This window comes from Leptidea sinapis, chromosome 21 (assembly GCF_905404315.1).
Source record: "Leptidea sinapis chromosome 21, ilLepSina1.1, whole genome shotgun sequence".
NCBI classification, from domain to species: Eukaryota; Metazoa; Arthropoda; class Insecta; order Lepidoptera; family Pieridae; genus Leptidea; species Leptidea sinapis.
The window spans coordinates 3,202,776-3,223,001 of NC_066285.1; the positions used below are offsets into that span (position 1 = coordinate 3,202,776).

Consider the following 20,226-nt stretch of genomic DNA (forward strand, 5'->3'; position numbering starts at 1 on the left):
ACTTTAACGACCTCAGTATAGTGCACATATTGAAATTTAAAATATTTAGAACATTCTACGACATTTTCTTTCAACATAGTTTCAGCTAGTAGAGGTGAAGAATTTAGGGACTCAGTTGTTGAGATTGGGATATTCAAAAAGAAATTGTCAAATAATGAAGCTATTTCAGTTTCTGATTTAACCGTTTTCCCGTTATATTGTAGACAATAGTGCAATCAGTCTTATGTGATTTAGACTTTCCTGTCTCAGCATTAATAATGCTCCATGTGGTTTTTATTTTATCATTGCTATCTTAATCTTTTCACTTAAAAAACGAGATTTAGCTGTTCTACATACTATTTTAAATATTTTGGAATATTTTTTAACATAACTAATGAATTTAACACTTGTGTTAAATTTTTTCTCATTATATAATTCATACAGTCGTTTTCTACTTTTATGGATGCCTACAGTAGCCCAGTCACTAAAGCATGGCCTTTTATTTATAAAAATAGTCTTGGGTGTAAATACTGAGTTATATTCCTCACTAACAATTTAAAAAAATGCATTATAATGTGTATTAGGGTTTCCACATACTTTAAGTGATGGTAGTTTTAACATCAAGTTATGTTTAAACATTTCAAAGTGTTTTGTGGGTTCCAATTATATTGAAGATTAGGCGAAAGAAACAGACAGTTTTTTTATAAAAATCAGTGACGAACTGGCGACTCTTGCAGCCCAATGGTTAGTGACCCTGGCTTGGAAAGTATATTGCATTAAATTTATAATTGTCTTGAACCCATAATAGGTATGGGCTATGCCTAGTTTGGTTCAAGATAATCTGTGTAAAATCACCACCATTATTATTATTTTCTCTTCGGTCCATAAGTCCATTGTTAAAATTAATGTACATTTAGTAAACTGTCATTTTGTTATTAGATACAATTACCTATTATTTATATGTGGGATATATATAATGTTTCTTACAAATAATACCATTAAATGGGTGCGCATGTGGTAGGTGATCACTCTAATACATTACACACACACATTAGGTGATATCTTTTTTTTATTATGCGCATGAAATCACGCTCCGCTCAAGGTCCCTGTCGGGGCATTCAACCATGTAATGTTCTCATAGCAATATTTTATTATATTAGAAAATATTAACTAACTATAAAAAATTATGAGTGATTTACTGGCTTGAAATATGAATATTGATATCGGAACAGGAAGGTCAATAATCTACATGAATATTCATTAGTTTGACTACAAGAAGCCAAGGGTGCAACTTTCGATTAGAATTACATACATGTTACCAATTATATAATATAGACTAGCTGACCCAGCAAACGTTGTATTGCCATATAAAGAATTTAAAAAAAATTCAATAATTAAAATTTTTGGGGTATAAAAAATAGATGCAACTGATTCTCAGACCTACCAAATATATCGTTAACATAAACGGCCGTTTTCAATAACGTATCTCTAGTTACGGATACATTGCTGTCACCTTTTAACGACAAGATCTTATCTATCCATAGTTTATTTATTTATTTGGGCAACTAACAAATTACACTTTTTACATCCTTCAACTTAAAATATAATAATAATATGGATAAGAGTTAATTCACTTATAAGCTACCACAGCATTCATAATTTTTGCTACGTTTATAAGACAGTAATTTTAACAATTTAAAAACTGAAATCTATAAATATTGTAATATATAATTTAAAATATGAAAACAGGGTTTCTACGTGTGTAAATTAAGTACATATTTTGTTTTTATATTGAGCAAGCGGAATGAATAAATCAATGATCTGCGATTTGGCCAGTGAGTTATATGACCTACAGAGCCTAGAAATACGAGGGGAGGCTGATAAGTAATCTACCTAACTATGAAAGAAAAGACTTTGATGGCTTTTTTTCTTTATTTTTCTATATAGTCTCCTGCAAGTGAAATACACTTATGACATTTGCAAATAAGTGATATCATGCCGTTATAATAGTAATTTTTATTTTGCTAGTCACAGCCTCCTTCATTTCTTCGTCCGTCGAAAATCTGCGACCCCTCAATTTTTTCTTTAAATCTTTGAATAAGAAATTGTCACAGGGAGCCAGATCTGGACTATAAGGTGGTTGGTTAATTTCTGTGAAGCCGTTTTTGCTCAGGGCTGACCTCGCCGTTAAGGCTGTGTGTACAGGAGCATTGTCTTGTAAAATCAGAACACCTTTGCTGAGTTTGCCTCTCCGCTTTTCTTTAATTTGTTCACGAAGCTGGTCAAGCAAGTTTGCATAATATTCAGCATTCATTGTTGTATTTTTAGGCAAATAATCTATCATCAAAATCACTTCGACATCCCAAAATACGGTGGCCATTAGTTTTCCAGCCGACGGCCGAACCTTGAACTTCCTTGGCGGCTTTTCTCCTTTAAATTTCCATTGCATTGACTCTTGTTTGCTTTCCGGATCCCACTGGCGAATCCAAGTTTCATCACGGGTCACAATTCGAGAGATAGTCTCTTCTTCTTTACCTTTGACCAGGTCTAGAAATGTCAACATTCTACTCGCCTTTGTTTGTCAAAGGGGGTCAACATTCTAGGGACCCAACGCGCGCTCACCTTGGACATGCCCAAATGTTCGTGAATAATTTCATGAACTCGTTCCTTGCTAATGCCCACATCTCTGGCTATCTCCCACTGCTTGATTCGCCGATCTGCAAGAATCACGTTCTTCACCTTTTCAACATTATCTGCGGTAACAGCAGAAATTGGCCTTCCACTACGTGGGTCGTCTTCCAGGCTCTCACGGCCATGTTTAAATTGCTTCGACCAAAACTTTATGACGAATTCAGAAGGACTTGAATCACCAAATACCTTTAACATGCGCTCTCTGATCTGCGTAGGCGTATTTCCTTCTTTACTTAGGAATTTAATCACTGCTCGATGCTCAAATTTCATCATTTTACAATTTTCTTTCGACATGGTGAAATCAAAGCCGCGCCAAAAAAACAAAAGCAAGCGAAAAAAAATAAGCGTCATAATTTTGAAAAGATTTGAGATATGATTTTGCAGTGGCCAGTTCGATTTTCAAAACTTTCTTTAACAAAGTAGATTTTATATCAGCCACCCCTCGTAGTTGCTTTTTGACCCAGATTAGTCCTAGATTGTGGTACTACAAACAACGAATAGGCATTTTTTCTTATTAATTTTGGAGGAACGTTTATTATGAATTTTGATAGCAAGTATGGAGAATCTATTTTACCCGCTAAAAATGTTGTGTAAAAACAAAAGAGCTAACACTATCCTTCTATCCGCCAGTGGGATCACACCATAAAGTTTTAGCCTTTTTTGGTAGCTTGAGTGCTTTTTCGCTAAGAAGTCATTATAAGATATCTCTCAATACGCTTAATAAATATATCATACTGTGGACTCCAAACTACACTGCAGTATTCTAAGATGGACCGTACAAAAGAATTAAATAATGTTATTTTGGTAGAATGAGATTTAAATTCTTTGGTATTCCTAATTATAAAACCAAGTATTCTGAATGCTTTATTGGCTATGTTGTCTATATGTTTGTGAAATTTTAATTCTTTATCAAAACAATTTCCGAGGTCCTTTAATTCAGTAACATTCGATAGGCCTTGAGCATTTAGAGTATACGTTTATATTAACTGTTGTATCTTTATTACGTGTAAATTGCATTGTAAAGCATTTGAATGTATTTAAAGACATATCGTTCAATTTGCACCACTCAGTCAATCTGCTTATATCTTGTTGAAGTAATTTGGTATCTTCAAATGATGTTATTGGCCTTAATATTTTGATATCGTCAGCATATAGTAAGTATTTAGAAAATTTAAAACAGTGTGTTATGTCATTTATAAATATTTAAAATAATATTGGACCTAGATGGGACCCCTGTGGGACGCCTGATATATTTTTGTAGGAATTAGATACGAAACCATTGATTACAACTGTAGAGTGTCTATCTTGAAGATAGGAGAAAAACCATTTCAAAATAGAACCGGAAAGTCCTAGTTTCTTAAATTTTTCAATCACTATTATATGATTAACGCGATCAAACGCTTTGCTGATATCTGTATAGATCACTTCCACGGGAATACGATTGTCTATTGATTCCAGCAAAATATTTGAGAATGATACTAAATTAGAGACAGTGGAACTCAACTTTACAAACCCATGTTGTTCATTAGTTATGGTTTGTTTTAGATACCATGTTAATTTAGAAGTTATTAGTTTTTCAAGGACCTTACCAAAGTTCACTAAGATTGATATAGGCCGATAGTTGGAGACGTGGCATTTATCTCCGGATTTATACACAGGTACATTTTAAGCGTTTTTCCATTTTTTCGGGAATTCGCTTGTACTTAGAGATTTATTAAATATAATTATAAGCGGAGCACCTTAAGACATTACTGCATCTTTTAATAAATACTGCTGGAATGCCATCACTACCTGCACTCTATTTGACCTCTACAGAACCTAATACTTTACGGACCTCCGATTCGGTAAACAATAAAGAGCACATCGACAGAGCTGGTGACACATCAGTACTAAAACTAAAAGGGGTGTTACGGTTTACATAAGTATTATTATTTGTTAATGTGTAAGCCTCCGCGAAGGTGTTAGCAAACAAATTACATATATCAGTTCCGTTTGTGACGACCGTTGTAATGTTGTACATTTGAGAAGGATATGCACTGCAGTTCTTCTTCTTATGTTTAATGAATGTATATAATAATTTAGGGTGCTTTTTCATGATATTTCGGTTTTGTAAATTTAATTTTCGTAGCACATTTTTTCTAAACTTTTACACCTTTCCCGTTGATACGAATTCCAGCTTATCCCTAGGGTTGCAAAATATTTGTCTTTTTTGTGAAGTTTATATTTTGAGTTAATAGTGCAATTATTTTTTAGAATACCACACAGGATATTTTCTGTAGCCCAATTTTCTATATGGGACATATTTGCTTATCAAGGTATGGAGTTTAGCATCAAATTTTGTGACCATCTCTATCACAATCTTGTAAAATATGTATAGTTATGTGAAATATAGTTATATGTAGTTCAATACTTTATGTCGATAGGTTATTGAAATGTAAATAAGCGTAAAATGTTAGTTTTGTCTAGCTTGATATAAAAGAGTGGCAATGAGTTTCTTGCTACTTCTTTTCATTAGCTCAACCCTTTACGTAGTAGCGGTAGATTCAATAAGAAAAAAATATTTTTTTTTGACATTCATAAGTGTCATTCCGTGACCTACGTGAATAAACTGATTTTGATTTGATTTGATTTGATTGAAAACAGCCGTTATTGTATTGGATTGCCATCTTGTAACTCTAGCGGATTTGTGAATGGAGCAGAATAATATAATAATCGCGATCAAAATAGTTGTAGATCGTATAAGGGCGAAAATAAGTTGTATTTATTTTTCAATGCTTAATCATAAAAAATAAAAAATTGTCAAAAAAATAAATATAAAAAATTTATGGGTGTGTCACCCTTATCACTTAGGGGTAGGACAAATACGCACATTTTTTATCGTCAAATAAATTATCTAAGCCCTCACTATTCATAGCTTAGATAGACATATTTAATATACCCTTCATAATTGTACTATTATATATACTTTACCCTTGATACAAATGTAGATAATAATAAGTTAATAGAACTGAGAATACAGATGCTGATCTCAACTCTTTACACAGTAACTGCAGTTTTTAAAGTTCGAGTTTCACTGTGACATTATTTTTATATTGGCCCTAGATAAGTGAATGTGTTTTCGTCCTCTTAAAAAAAAAATTGATGCTTATGGTGGTAGATATACATGAAAATATTTGTAGAATAATAATTTTCTTTACTTTCGCTTTGACTACTGTGCTACTTTTCAAATTTAATAATTATAGTTGTATGGGAATATTTTAGGAGTGGTTTGACTAAGACACTTGAAATTCAGCTTCACTTTAACAGGCACTGTAGACATGACTATAAAGTAACGTATATATTGATGTTAATTTGAACTTGAGGTTCTATACGCTGTTAAGAAAAAGAGGCGGAGACGCGCATCGAAATGAGATCAGTACCTCTACTATACACCACTGGAATGGCGGCTGTCGAAGTGCTTTTGTGCCTGTTTGGTATTCGCCATTTTGGTGCTGTTGGCCATGTAGCGAGAGTCTGCAGTACCAAAACTAGTGATGACAACCTCAGCAAACATCGATAGATGGTGGGAAACTATTTACAAAAAAAATGTGTACTTAATTACGTTGATTCTTGAAGTATAAATAACAGGGAAAACGATCGAAATTGATTATTCAAAAAGCAAAAATACTTAAGAGTACTGGTCGTTCCTTCGCTGCCATTTGTATTATACGTCAAAATAAGTTCTCGGGACGCTCGCGAGTGGCGCTTCAAATAGGCACAAAAGATTTGCTTCAAACATATGGAACCAGTTGATGCAGTTGTATTTGTACAGGTTAGTGGTCCGAGGTGATACCACAATTTTACATTATTATATATTACAGGAACCTACAAGTGTTTAATCAGGTTTTTTTTTAATTTGTAATTATTGATAATTTCATATGTTGCCTTGCCCTTTGCCGTTCATTCTTGCATTCTGCAGTTCTGCAATTTTCAGTGCATTGATTCAGTTTTAAGTATTGCCATGTCTTTTTATGCCTTCCAGGTCAACGCGGAATTGGTAATCGTTTGGGTTTCAAAACCCAGAATTTGGATACTAGGCGAGGCATTCAGGGTAGTGGTCAAGCAGATCGAGAAAAATTACCTCAATGTATACACTAATGTAAATATTATTACTTTATAAATAAAGTACAAAAAATATTCGTTTTATTAACCTCGCCTTAATGAAATTTCCACTTGTAACACTCGTGTTTTTAATAATAATGGCGGAGTTTGAAAAGGTTGTAGAAAGTTCGGAAGCATGAAGTTGGCTGTGTAGTAAATATTATATGAATCAGTAGTGTTGTACGGAACGGAATCGATAAATTCATTGCGGCGGTCTGCTCTATTTAATACCGGAAATAGCTTTTGCGCAATATTCATTTGTTATCATTTTGGCAGTATCTATCAAAACCGTAGCCTGATTGAGTCAATTTACGATAAAGTGAGAGACAGAAATATCGGTCTAAATAGTTTTACAGGATATAGCTATGGAGTTGTACAATCTGTCTAGTGTCTGGTATAACCTCCATTGACTGTCAGGATCTGGGTACCCTTATTAAGTTTACCTATCTATTATACAAATTGACTACTCTTAAGTCTTCATTGACTCTTCTTAACAACTCACTGACTCTTGAGTCTCGTGCCAGATTTTGGCGAGACAACACATCCTGAGGATGCCTCGTGTAGAGGCGAAACACTGAATTGTTGTTGAATTGTTTAAAGGAAAATATTGGCGGAATTAACACCAAAGAAAACTCAAATCATTTGTATAATTATGGATTTCCGCAAATAACGCCTACTTCTAATATTTGTCTTTAAACGATTCGACACGAGAAGGTCTCGTCTCGTGCCAGGTTTTTTCGAGACAACACGTCCTGAGGATGCCTCGTGTAGAGGCGAAACACGTGTCGAATTGTTTGAAGACAAATATTGGCGGAATTAACACTAAAGAAAACTCAAATCATTTGGATAAACTTCTCCTCAAAAACTATTCCACATTAAACCCATTGTGTTATGAATGTATGTAGGTGCTATGCGAATATCACTACGGAGAGTTCAATATCTAATTAACTTCGTAAGTAATATTGTAATACAATTAAAAGAAGATGTGTTCTACTTTCAAGTCATAATGGAACGGTATGCTGCGATAATTGTTGTCGAATTGCATACCAGACATTACGAGTGGGAGGCTCCTTTGCACAGGATGCCGGCTAGATTATGGGTACCACAACAGCGTCTATTTCTGCCGTGAAGCAGTAACGTGTAAACATCACCGTGTTTCGGTCTGAGAGGCGCCGTAGCTAGAGAAATTACTGGGCAAATTAGACTTAACATGATGAGTCCCAAGGTGACGAGCGAATCAGAATTTTTTGGTTTTTCAAGAATCCTGAGCGGCATTGCATTGTTATGGGCAGGGCGTATAATTACCATCAGCTGAATGTCCTGCTAGTCTTGTCCCTTATTAACATAAAAAAAACATAGGAAAGTATTAATTAAAGCAACACACGCGTCCCACCTTAGAAATAAGAACTAAAAACAGTATAGAATCTGTAGAGTTTCAGTCATCAGTAAGACTCTATAAATATATAAACTTTTTATCTAACGTTATGTTCACTTTGGTGTGCCCTTTACACAAGGACCCTTAAGATGAGGGTTGATCCCTTTCTTGCTTCTTATCCCTAAATATAACACATTAAAGTCGTAGTAAGATAGCGTCTCTATGCTCTTATCTTACTCTGTGACAAGAATACTAATTTTACCACAGAGTAGAAATACTATGTCACTGGAATTTGACCGTGGAGGAAGTATGAGTTTAAATTTACTAATACTCACAAATTCTATTGTGTTCCTGCTTTCTTTCGTGCTTTTGCCAGATCATTTCAGGTAAAAGTAAACAATATTTTTACATAACAAGGGCCCGAAATTAGAATTTTTAAACACATAATAACCACGTATGTCGAATCGACAATATATTCAAGTTTATTATTTACATGCTTAGATTAAGGATTAGTCTCCGCTGCTTTGCAACTAGATACCGCAGGCGTAGTCGCAAAATTCGGCAACTAATACTACGCCGAAGTGGGCGTAATCGAGCCAGTCTCGAACAATGTGTGACGTTGACGTGCCACATGTTCTGTTAAACTTTGCTAATACTTCAAACTAAAATGTCGGGATGCGTAGCAAAACTTTGATAAAATAAAACTACAAAAAATATTCTTATTTCTTGTTGTATTACTTTATCTTTTATTTTTATTTATTTATTTATATTAGACACTGTTACTATTATTAATTATGCATCAGTTTTACGAGAAGTTGACTGTAAGTTATTATTATAATATATATTATACTAGAGGTTTGTCTGATTGTAGCTTGCTCTATATCTTTTCTGCTTATATTTTCATTCATTTCATTTATTCACGTCGACGTGATAGCTCAGGTTTTAAGGATTCAAATAATATGTTGCTATATTAGAATAATTTTAATTGGGGTTTGAAAATTTGTTTATATGAAGTTTTTGCGGGACGCTATTTTTTTTTAGTTATGGAAGATAAGGAGATGAGAGCATACTAATGAATGTATGGGCTGTCCGCTGGCCATTCCCTTGTAACGCCAGAGGAAGAGCGTTGCTGTCCTTATAAGGTGAATAAATGTACATACTTACATATGACGGGCGGGCGAGGATCGAACCTTAGGCACCGTGGTGAGAGGCTACAGCTCAACCAAGCAATTTTTTTAAATATATATTTTTAGATTTCGATGGGATTAAGCAGAAAAAACATTTAAGGCTAAGTCAATAGTTGAGGGATTTGTAAAACTAGTGAAACAAAAATTAATGATAATTGTGAATATAAACCGATTCAGCGTCGTGTTAGCAGCGCAAATGACAGCTAAAGTCAAAGTAAAAAAAACTTTATTCAAATAGGCTTAAACTAAGTGCTTTTGAATCGCCACTACAAATATTTCTTTTAAATTACTGAATTTACCTTATTTTCGTAAATAGTTGAGCTCGTGAGAAGAACATTATATAAGAAACTCAACGGCCACTCTTTTCAATCAAATAGACTATTTTACAATGGCTGTAATATACATAACAAATTAGTTTGTAAGGTGCTGTAATCAATATATGAGTCGTGTTTAAATAATAAATAATCTGCGAGGATGAAGTCGCAGGCATAAGCCAGTGTTACATAATATATAAATGTAATGACTCACAGTTAAACTACCTTCATAATGATACCATAATGACAACCAAGATACATTACTATAAGTGAAAGTGTCTCGACCACTTGGTAATTTTAACTTGAAGGTAGGTTGAACCTACTTATATGGTGGCAATGATATTTCACTGTGTGAGATAAAAGTAGGAATATAAATGAATAATATCTTATTATTTTTTAAATATTAATTGAATTGATTCAATATCTATAGCAAGTAAAATAGATACTTTTTTAAGGATTGTAAAATTAGCAAAATACTTAGGTGCTACTAACATGAGACTTTTTTAAGAAGCCCTTTGTTTGAAGGTTTTTTTTATGTGACGGTCATAAACAAGCCTGACACTTGAGTCACAAATAGACAATAATTCAAAAATTGATTTCCTTCTATAATCCCTGTGTATTCATTCAAACGAAAAAGAGTGTGTGTATACGCACTTATGTACGCACTCAAGGAGATAAACTTCTTTGGCGTAACAAAACAAAAATCCGTGAAAAAAATTATACCTACCTATACGTTTGTACAAAGAAAAATATTGAAATAAAGAAGATATTAAATAAAACTACTTACAATATTATTATACTGCATAATTTAGTTTAAGAACGGTTATTTAAATATCATTAAATTATTTTTATACAATTAGAAAGAATTTATTTCTTTATAATTATACAAATTGTACAATATATTGAAATTAATTTATCCTCGTCAATTGGCTTATGGTAGTTGAAGTTTGATAATATTTAAATGGCCTAGTTGACCAACTTACGTAAGGATGTCGAATTTGCGTGCGCATCGTAAAATTCATTCTGATAATTTTTCCCTAACGCAACAAAAGTATTACTAAAAGATTTTGGCTATTTTAAACCGACTTCAAAAAAAGGTTCTCAATTAGATTTTTATGTATGTACATCGATTACGCTGATATTTATGATCAAATTTACGTAATTCTTCTTTAGTTCGATGCGGAATGGATGCCATTTGCCATGCTATTAGAGGAAGCTATCCCGCTCAAAGTCACGCGTGGCGAGTGTAGGGATCTATTTTACTATTACATTCGGCTTGGCATCTACTTAAAACCCATCAATAGGTGGCAAATAAATAAAAATAGTATTTTATTGATATTAAAGGCAAAGGTTTGCATAAGATGTGTATTGTATTAAATTTTTATTAAGTTATTTTATACTTCTCAGTTTTTGAAGTCTGTTTTTTTAAATGTAGTTTTTTGATAACATAACAAGTTGTAACTTCAATATTTTAAGATAACAATTGAGTTAACATGCCCTTTGTGTGAGTGAGTTAACATGCCCTATCAAACGTGTATTTTAATGATGCACTTAACTTGTAGACACACTACAATTTCTCTTTCTGATAATCTGTGGACGCTGGTTTGACAGCTTTCCACGCACGAACCACTCTACTAGTTTTTACACGCGTTGAAAGTGTCTGTCGTAGGCTTGAGACTGGAGAGTAAAATCGAATTTTGCTGTTATTTATTATAATATCTGAAAGGCCAAACATTGTTCGCTATTTATTGATTCCGCCGTCTTGACGATATTATATTGTTTGTGTGTGTGGGCTAGCAGGAGGGTTACACCCGCGCTTACTGCGACCCTTTTCGATTTTATCGTATCCTTGACCCTTCCATGTTAAGGCATCTTTCCAAACCAACTGCTTCTGTCTTGGTGCTAGAACCATTTAATGACTTCCATTGGATTAAGTTCACTTAATCATCATCATGTCATCTTTCTCCTAGAATTGAGAAAAGGTTACATCCTTTCCACGGAAGACTCTTTATCAGGTGGACTCAATGAGCCCTATGGCATGTGCATGTTTGTTAAGTGACAAGTAACGGATGTGCTGCTCTTAATTGGGCTGTTTTTAAAGAGAGTTTATTCTCAAAATCGAATCAAAGCTCTAAGAAGTCTTTTATTATCTTAGGTCTTCTTTCCTTTCCCAGCGCTGTTTGGTCTGGTTCATGGCCGAATGAGATGATCCTTTCTGGTACATTGGTTCTACTCGTAATTTCAAAAAAGTTCTTAAATAATTGGCTTTTCATCCTATTCACACCTTTTTCTAGAATCTAGATTCGTTCTTCTATCATTTCAATAGAACCATAACTCAGATATTTGATACAGAGAATTGATACAATTTCCGTATTTTGCAGGTTAACTTCATAAAAAAGTTGAACAGTCAGTTGTGTTTGGAGAATAAGAAATTCTTTAGGATTAACAAATAACTTTGTGGCGTCAGATCGTATAGGTATAGTAGATAAGATCAAATCTTATTGCCGTTTGTTTAAAAGATTACCAGCATAACTCGACACTCCAAAGAATGTTTAAATAACATTGGGAGGTCTTTTGTACTAGCTAGCGAGTCAACTGCCTCTCCTGCCTGCTTTCGACTTCACAGGGAGAACCCTGGAACACAGGGAGAAGTAGCCATTTCAGCGCCACCTTATTGCATTTCAACATATAATTAAATATAAAGTATGGGTGAAAGTTTGTAATTGTCGTTTTATGCAGGGAAATTCAATCATTTTTTGTAAGGTATAAATATCTTTTTAATGATTCTGGCTCTCGATAACTTTACGTTTTCTAAAACTTCTAAAAACTTGTCGATTGCCAAAGTCGGACTAAGAGATCAAAAATATGCGGTCAATGTTTTTAGTAGTTAGTACAGAAAAAAAGAATTATTATAGATTAAACTTTAATGAATTATGTCTAAAATTGTGGACATAATGCTGGGGATACACATGCCCGTAGCTTGCACATTGGCATACCAGCTCCTTGCACGTGGCATGCCTGTAACTGGCATACATGTAGCTAGCACAACATTTGATTCACTAGCATGCCTGTTGAGGGAGAGATGCGGGGGGTAGCCAAAATGGCACGTGTAGCGCGACAGCTACGGGCTTCAGTGTGTGGGATTTTGTTCAATTCACTTCGATTGTTATCCATTTTTAGGGTGCAAGAATAGGTACGAGTTCTCTCACAAACTGTTCTAAGTATACGCGATGGTATTACTGGTAAGCAAGGGCACAACCTGCATTACTTGCAAATGTATCCGCAGTGTGCTAGTTTCTCGTAAATGCCAGTAACTTTCATGCCAGCTACTTTCCTGATTACTGCCATGTGTATCACTTCCTTAATAGTTATTAATGGTAGAGTATCAATGTAAACAATAAAACTGTGAATTCAACAGCCAATATAAATGAAACAGTGTATATAACCCATAAAACAGAAGATATTTTTTCAATAATTTTCAAGCTTGCTTATTCCAATAAACGTGCAAAATAAGAAAATATCTTCACGGCATAACATGAGCTCAGTAACAACTGGAACATCAATACTAGGTTAATGCCTTTTACAGGATCAACCTACATAATGAACTATAAAGAAAATGTTACTGTCATGAGAAAAATGATAGTAAACTAACTGACTCGGCAGACGTTGTTCTGTAGATAATGAAAAAAAGTACTGTTAAATAGGAATTTGCCAATAATATTTCAAAACATCAAGAATTATTTCGTAAAAAATGCGCCCTGTTGTTATAATGAAATTGTTTCACAGCGGAAATGTCAAATCCTGCGTCACTAAATACTCTCAAAGAAAATATGTCCATACAAAAAAAGATTGAAAATAAAAATAATTTGGGTCCAAATCGAAATAAAAACTATCCTATCTCTCAAGTTGGACCAAACTGCACTCCATGAAGTAATCCCCATTAAAATCCGTTCATTAGTTTAGGAGTCCATCGCGGACAAACAACGTGTCACGTAATTTATATATATTAAGATTTATTGAATGGACGCTCAACTGATACCCAATCTCTAATTACTTAAAAACCAGTCAAAATTCAGTCAATCTAGTGAGTGCACAAACAGTCGCAGGCTTCTTCGAACAGGATGCCCGAAAGGTTTTAATATATTTACCTGACTGCACCGGGAGGGGAGTTATGTTTTTCGACATATACTGTGTATGAATTGTGTATATATGAATGGTGTATTTAGATTCATATTTGCTGTGAGAGTGATAGTGACATTGGGAATATCAATGTAAAATAAAAACAAAATGGCGGATTTTTGGCGCTAACTTCAAATGCTTGGCACGCTCTCCAGCCTTTTTTTATGATAATAAGGGACGAGATGACCAGGACGTTCAGCTGATGGTAATTAATACGCCCTGTCCATTACAATGCAATGCTGCTTAGGATTCTTGAAAAACCCAAAAATTCTGAGCGGCACTACAACTGCGCTCATCACCTTGAGACATACGATGCTAAGTCTCATTTGCCCAGTAATTTCACTAGCTACGGCGCCTTTCAGACCGAATTACAATAATGCTTACACATTACTGCTTCACAGCAGAAATAGGCGTCGTTGTGGTACTCCTAATCTAGCTGGCATCCTGTGCAAAGGAGCCTCCCACTGGTATTCACTGCTTAAGTCTCCTTTTTTCCATCTGAACGCATATAAGGAAGACCGGATCGGATGATCGACGATCAAGTCGTCTTCGACCGGCTTGGTTATTTGGCGAAAGAAGAAGAGTTATAATACCAGCAGTATTTTTAAACACCGGACAGTACGTCAAAATGCGAAATTCCATCCGCATCATGTTGAGGTCTGACATTTTACAAACGCACCTTTTATCAGATTTTTATTGACACGCGTAGTTATTTTGCAGAATCATCCGCTGGCTCCTGTATTTCCGAATCTATACGACACAGGGACCTTCAAGGCTATTATTACCTCTGGCATTGCTGATCTCCATCTCTCTTGCTGGGTGGATGGTTCTTTATTTTCTATCAGGTACCTAAGCGTAATAAATATAAAAAGCAACGAACAGAAAATAAATATAAGAGTTTTTATATTATAGGTACTAGTGGTCGCACAGAAATTAGGCTAAAACTTATATGTGTGTCATGGAGGAGTAGGTAGTGTGTTAATGTATTAATAAATCATTTTATTAAAAAAAATAGCTTCATGCACTTTATCTCCATATAAAGTTTAACATAAAATTTCACGTTTATCCGTTCGCGTTTGTTTGTTATCTACCTAAATAAAAAAGGGGGTACAAAGTTTTCGCTTTACATTATAATAAAGATATTCTCAAATATGAAATATCTTAAGTCTATAGAACAGCTAAAGTAAGTACCTAAATCAGTAAAACATTTGTAGAGAATATAAAATATAAAACACTAAAGTAATATTGATATTACTATGCACCTACATAACTATATAATGTTATAATATATATGTATAGAAAGCAAATTTGCTATAAGAATGATACCTATTTTATATACTACATTAACTTAATGCATACGTACTTAATAATTTTAATTAATTCTGTCGTTACATTCAATAATAATAAATGAAGGAAATTATTCGAATAACTCAACTTTTTTATCTTTCTTTCAGCAACGATTTATCATTCGTTTTAGCTGTAGTTTGTTCATTACATTTGAAATTGAAAGATAATAAGTAAACCAATATCGATTCTACAGATTAATAATAATTAAAGGCACATTAAATCGCAATAAAATTAACAACTAGGTCACAATCCCAACGTGGCGATAACGTATTACTTACCCAGACTTCCCGAAACGATTCTCTGTCGCACTTCAGATCAATACTTCACTTACACACTAAGCAGTCAATAGAGACGAACTCAAACACGATTCTGAGTGTTTTTATAATGAATATGATTTTAAAATGTGAGGAAATAAATGAGAAAAGCGATCTATCGATTGAACGGCGCTCGGCCGCTCGTACCGTCATGTGAATGCCGGGTGATGCCGGTACTGGGTAGAACTGCGCGCGTTTTTCCTCTTTCCCTATTTCCTCAGCTTTGCGGGGATGGGCCGTTGGGGTGGCAATATTACAACTCCACGCTCTTCAAGTTTCCTTATAAATAAATCTAATTAAACTAACATTTAAATGATTGTCCGCTCATGAATTTTTAACAATCTTTTTAATTTTAAATTGACTTGTTGTAATAGGAATAGTTTGTATAAGTTTGCTAATTTCAAGTACACGCACCTAAGTATCGCTGATCTAAGGACGATGAATACTATCTTTTCTAGATACAGTTTTTACTAATACGAAACGATAGGGTTAATCAGTTTAATGACAGCCACTAAGTTGCCTATAATAATGAAAGTTAACATTGAATAATAATTAGTTCTATTGTGTTTAGTTAATTGTATAGATTAAGAAGTGGTATAATGGTTGTTTTCTTATTTTAATAAAGATTATTATTATTATTAGTGCATGATTATTGTAAATAGAGGTCGCCTATGTTTTTATAGTAAACAAAATAATCAATAGTAGCCGAGAAAAATTACATGTTTACCTTATCGTTGAGTAGGTACTGAATTTTGTTATTTAAATTCTTAATTTAATTTTTTTTTTTTCATGGAAAAGGAGGTGTAACGAGCATTCGGGTCACCTGGTGTTAAGTGATGACCGCAACACCGGACCTACAGTTTGTAAAGCACTTGAATTTGAACCGGTTTGATGTATTCATTGCCTTGTTTTATTTATGACCGCAGTATCTTTGAAGCCATTTTGTTTTTGCTTTCCAGCTGACCGCGAAATTTGCAATCGTTTGAAATATCCAGACCCAGTATTACACTGAGATATAAATATGTAATGAAATTTCAAATTACTGATTTATTTGTATTGCGAATGTATAGGAATTTCTTAGCCAAATAAATATTGATTCCGGCTAAGTAATCACCAATAAACATATATTAAACCTTCTCCGAAACTCGCTGCATCTTATGGTGAAAGTATTATTCCGATTGGTTCAGAACTTTTCGCAGTATAACCGAAGGAAATAACAACTCTCCATGTATTAGTATAGATATTTATTAGCACGGACTAGTAAAAAAAATAAGGAATCACCTTTCATAACAGTGTAGCACCAAAACAAGCCGATTAACGTGTAAATACATAGCCCCACGCACACACTTACACTACTAATGCCGATGGGCGGCCATTATGAGAATTATCATCGTCTGTGACAGATCAGTTTGCGTCGCAACAAAATATTTTAAAAATGCCGTCGTGCGTTGTGGAAAAGTGTAAAAACGATACTATAAAAGTATTTGTGGCCATATATGATTATTTAAGGGAGACACACTAGTATAAGGGTGTTTCACTTGCTAATATCAAGGCGCGGAGTCCTTCTTTTTTTACTCGTCCGTGATTTATTAGTATAGATTTCTACTAGAAATACAACATGAGCAGCCGACCTTAAATGGCCTTGCGGCAAGTTCTGAATACCGTGTAGTGTAAAAAGGGTGTAAGCACTACATACTCGTCCCTTATTGCACAAGCTGTTGAGTGCACTCGAGTGTGAAATTAAAGATAATCATATCTCAATGAAGTATTTATAGGTATTTATGCCTACTCGTCCAAGTCCATTATAAGTTATAATTTTAATTGCAATAATGTAATAATAAGTATGTTGAAATGATTTTTCAGGAGTAAGGATACTGCATAAACAACCATGCCTCAATAATAGTCTAAAAATTATAAATTGTGATAGCATATAATCGAACATAGACTACAATAGTGAGGGATGCAAATATTAATTACCTACTGTGTTCTGCAGTGGGAACGAAATGCCGTAGATACATGGGGCACACTAAAAGTTTTGCACTTCTGGCTTATCGGAACTATTTGAATTTCGAATGTTATTTTTTTTTGAAACGTTGCAACCTTCTTAGTAATAAAAAAATCAATTGGAGGGAAATCAGTTGTCAATTGTTTTTTATCACACATCAAAGTTCTACGGAACGAAAATGTAATTAGGTCGAAAAGATTCTAGAGCGATGATTTTTTATGATTTTAAAAGGTCTCTCTCTCTGAAAGACTGTGCCGCTCGTCTTCAAAATGCTTTTGGGAGAGAAGCACCTTGCTTGAGCACCGTGAAGCGATGGTTTGCTGAATTTGAGAGAGGTCGGGGTTCTTTACATGACGAATTTGGTGAAAGGAGGCCTCAAACTGCCGTCAACGAAAATAATGTGGCTACTGTTAAGCGGCTAATTGAAGTAAACCCGCGGATTACCTATAAGACAATTCGAGAACTATTGAGGATTGGTATGTGCCAAATTCAGAAAATTTTACACGAAGAATTGAAAGTTCGGAAACTTTGTTGTCGTTGGATCCCTCATGAACTGACAGCGGAGCAGAAGCGGGCTTGCATTGTATGGTGCTCACAGATGCTAATGAAGTACGACCACGGACATTCGAATGCTGTTTATGACATTGCCACAGGAGACGAAACGTGGATTTATTGTTTTGAACCCGAAAACACACAGCTTATCTTGAGATAGGTGTTTGAAAATGAATGATGAGAGAGATTGTAAAAAAATAATCGCATTTTTTTTGTCAGCCATCTGCACAATTCCACTTGAAGATCAAAAGAGTGTTAATGCCGAGTGGTATTCTAGCATTTGTTTACCCAGGGTTTTAAATAAAGTTAGCGAGAGACGACTAAAAAGCCGCGTTTTCCTACATAATGACAACCCTTCTTCACACACGGCCTACAAAACCTTCCTTATTAGCTTCCGAAAAAGAATAACTCGTCACCCATCCTGCACATGGCCCCGACCTAGCACCCTGTGATTTCTGTATTTTCCCCAAAATCAAAGATTTGATGAGAGTTTCACTTTTACCAATTCCGAAGAGGCAGTGATAGCGTTCAATCAGCACGTAGAAAACATGCCTTCAGATCTGTGTTCCTCCTGTTTTAAAAAATGGTTCGATCGCATGAAAAAGTGTTTAAAATGTAAAGGAAAGTATTTTGAAAAGCAATAAACATAATATTTTGGTTATAACATGTTGTTTTTTAAGATATGCAATACTTTTAGTGTGACCTACATATAAGGATATAGTATGTCAAGATTTTGGCTTTATTGGTTTTAGTGCCAAGGTGCATACAAAGCTGCCCATGGTCTTTTACAGAGAGAATAGGAGGTTGAGGATAACTTGTTGACACAACTGAACGAGTGAGGCATAAAAGACATTTATTTTCTCAAAATTGATTACTTTTTGATGCCATTTCTAACGCTACCACCACTTCGGAAACATATCGAGATCTGAAAGAGAATAAGTGGCGCAAGAAACTCTCCCAGCATTCTTTTTTGCACCACAGCAAAATACCGTACGTTATGATGGTATAAAAATAACTAAAGTACACTAAACTATCCGTAGCAACATTCGTGTACTCTCTCATCTTTCTAAAGGCATATTTGACAGAGCTGAGTCTATCTTCTAGTTGGGAATATGTGGACCCCACTGAAGCTTTATATCTACCGTGATACCCAAGAATACCGTAGTGTCCACAAGTTCCAATCTCTGGTCATTCATAAGTACGTTAGTTCGTACCTTCGCTGTGTTTGGCGTTATGAACCGCACACTTTGTTTTCTTACTGTTTATGTGTATATTATTCTCATTCACAACGCACTATTTTTGAGAGTGCATTGTTTACCTCGCCATCAATATCTGCACGTTGCTTCACTTTAAAAATAATTGCAATATCGTCAGCAAACAATATAATCTCATGATTATCATCAAAAAAGGTAAATCGTTAATATATAAGAAATAAGATAGGACCGAGAATAAAAACCTGCGGAACATTCTATTCCTACATGTTTATCCGAAGACTGTTTGCCGGTTACGTCGACTATCTGAACTCTTTCATTTAAATAGAAATTTAACAGATTTAGGGCTGCATTTTTATTGTATTGTATTGATTTACATAATCCCGACGCACACTTTTCGAAATCAGTAGATTCTGTATTTTAATAAGTGATTTAGGAATCTAACTTTGTATAAAAGCTACTACTACCCACTACCTAAGCTGAGTGTAAGCTTAGCATAATCTTTGATTTCGTTTTTATAATCATTTGACTGCTGAAATTAGACTGAGCTTAAGCTGAGTTTAAGCTAAGACAGCCCAATTTAAAGGAATGAACTTCCATTCCCGACTCGTGGTCACACCACGGGCTTAACTACACCATTTATATCTTAAAGTTAATAGTGTGTAAAGTACAATCTGTCAAAACAGGCAAAGATGCATAACTTTTGTACATAGGTGTAATAATTAACGTAGTATTTCCATAAAATGGCCTAAAGACATATAATTATTAATAAGTTTCGTTTGCGTGTAACTTATCTTTTTCAATTTATCTCTTTTTCCTTGGGCTTCTTTCAATGTCAATTTCCATGTCCTCTTTTAAGACCACTACGTCCGATCAGAGTCCGATCCGTATCCTTGAAAACACAGGTCTAGAAATCTCGGACCGAAATCGGC

General features: G+C 34.5%; 1 protein-coding gene across 5 annotated transcripts in view; it reads right to left on the bottom strand.

The window, feature by feature from the left end:
• Nucleotides 1-15,638, bottom strand: part of LOC126970504 (uncharacterized) — a 116,957-nt gene extending 101,319 nt beyond the window's left edge. For all 5 annotated transcript variants that reach the window (XM_050816450.1, XM_050816448.1, XM_050816447.1 and 2 more), the window contains exon 1: nucleotides 15,491-15,638. The gene's annotated coding sequence lies outside the window, so the exon portion shown is untranslated. The remainder of the gene's footprint in view (nucleotides 1-15,490) is intronic.
• Nucleotides 15,639-20,226: the final 4,588 nt, after the last annotated feature.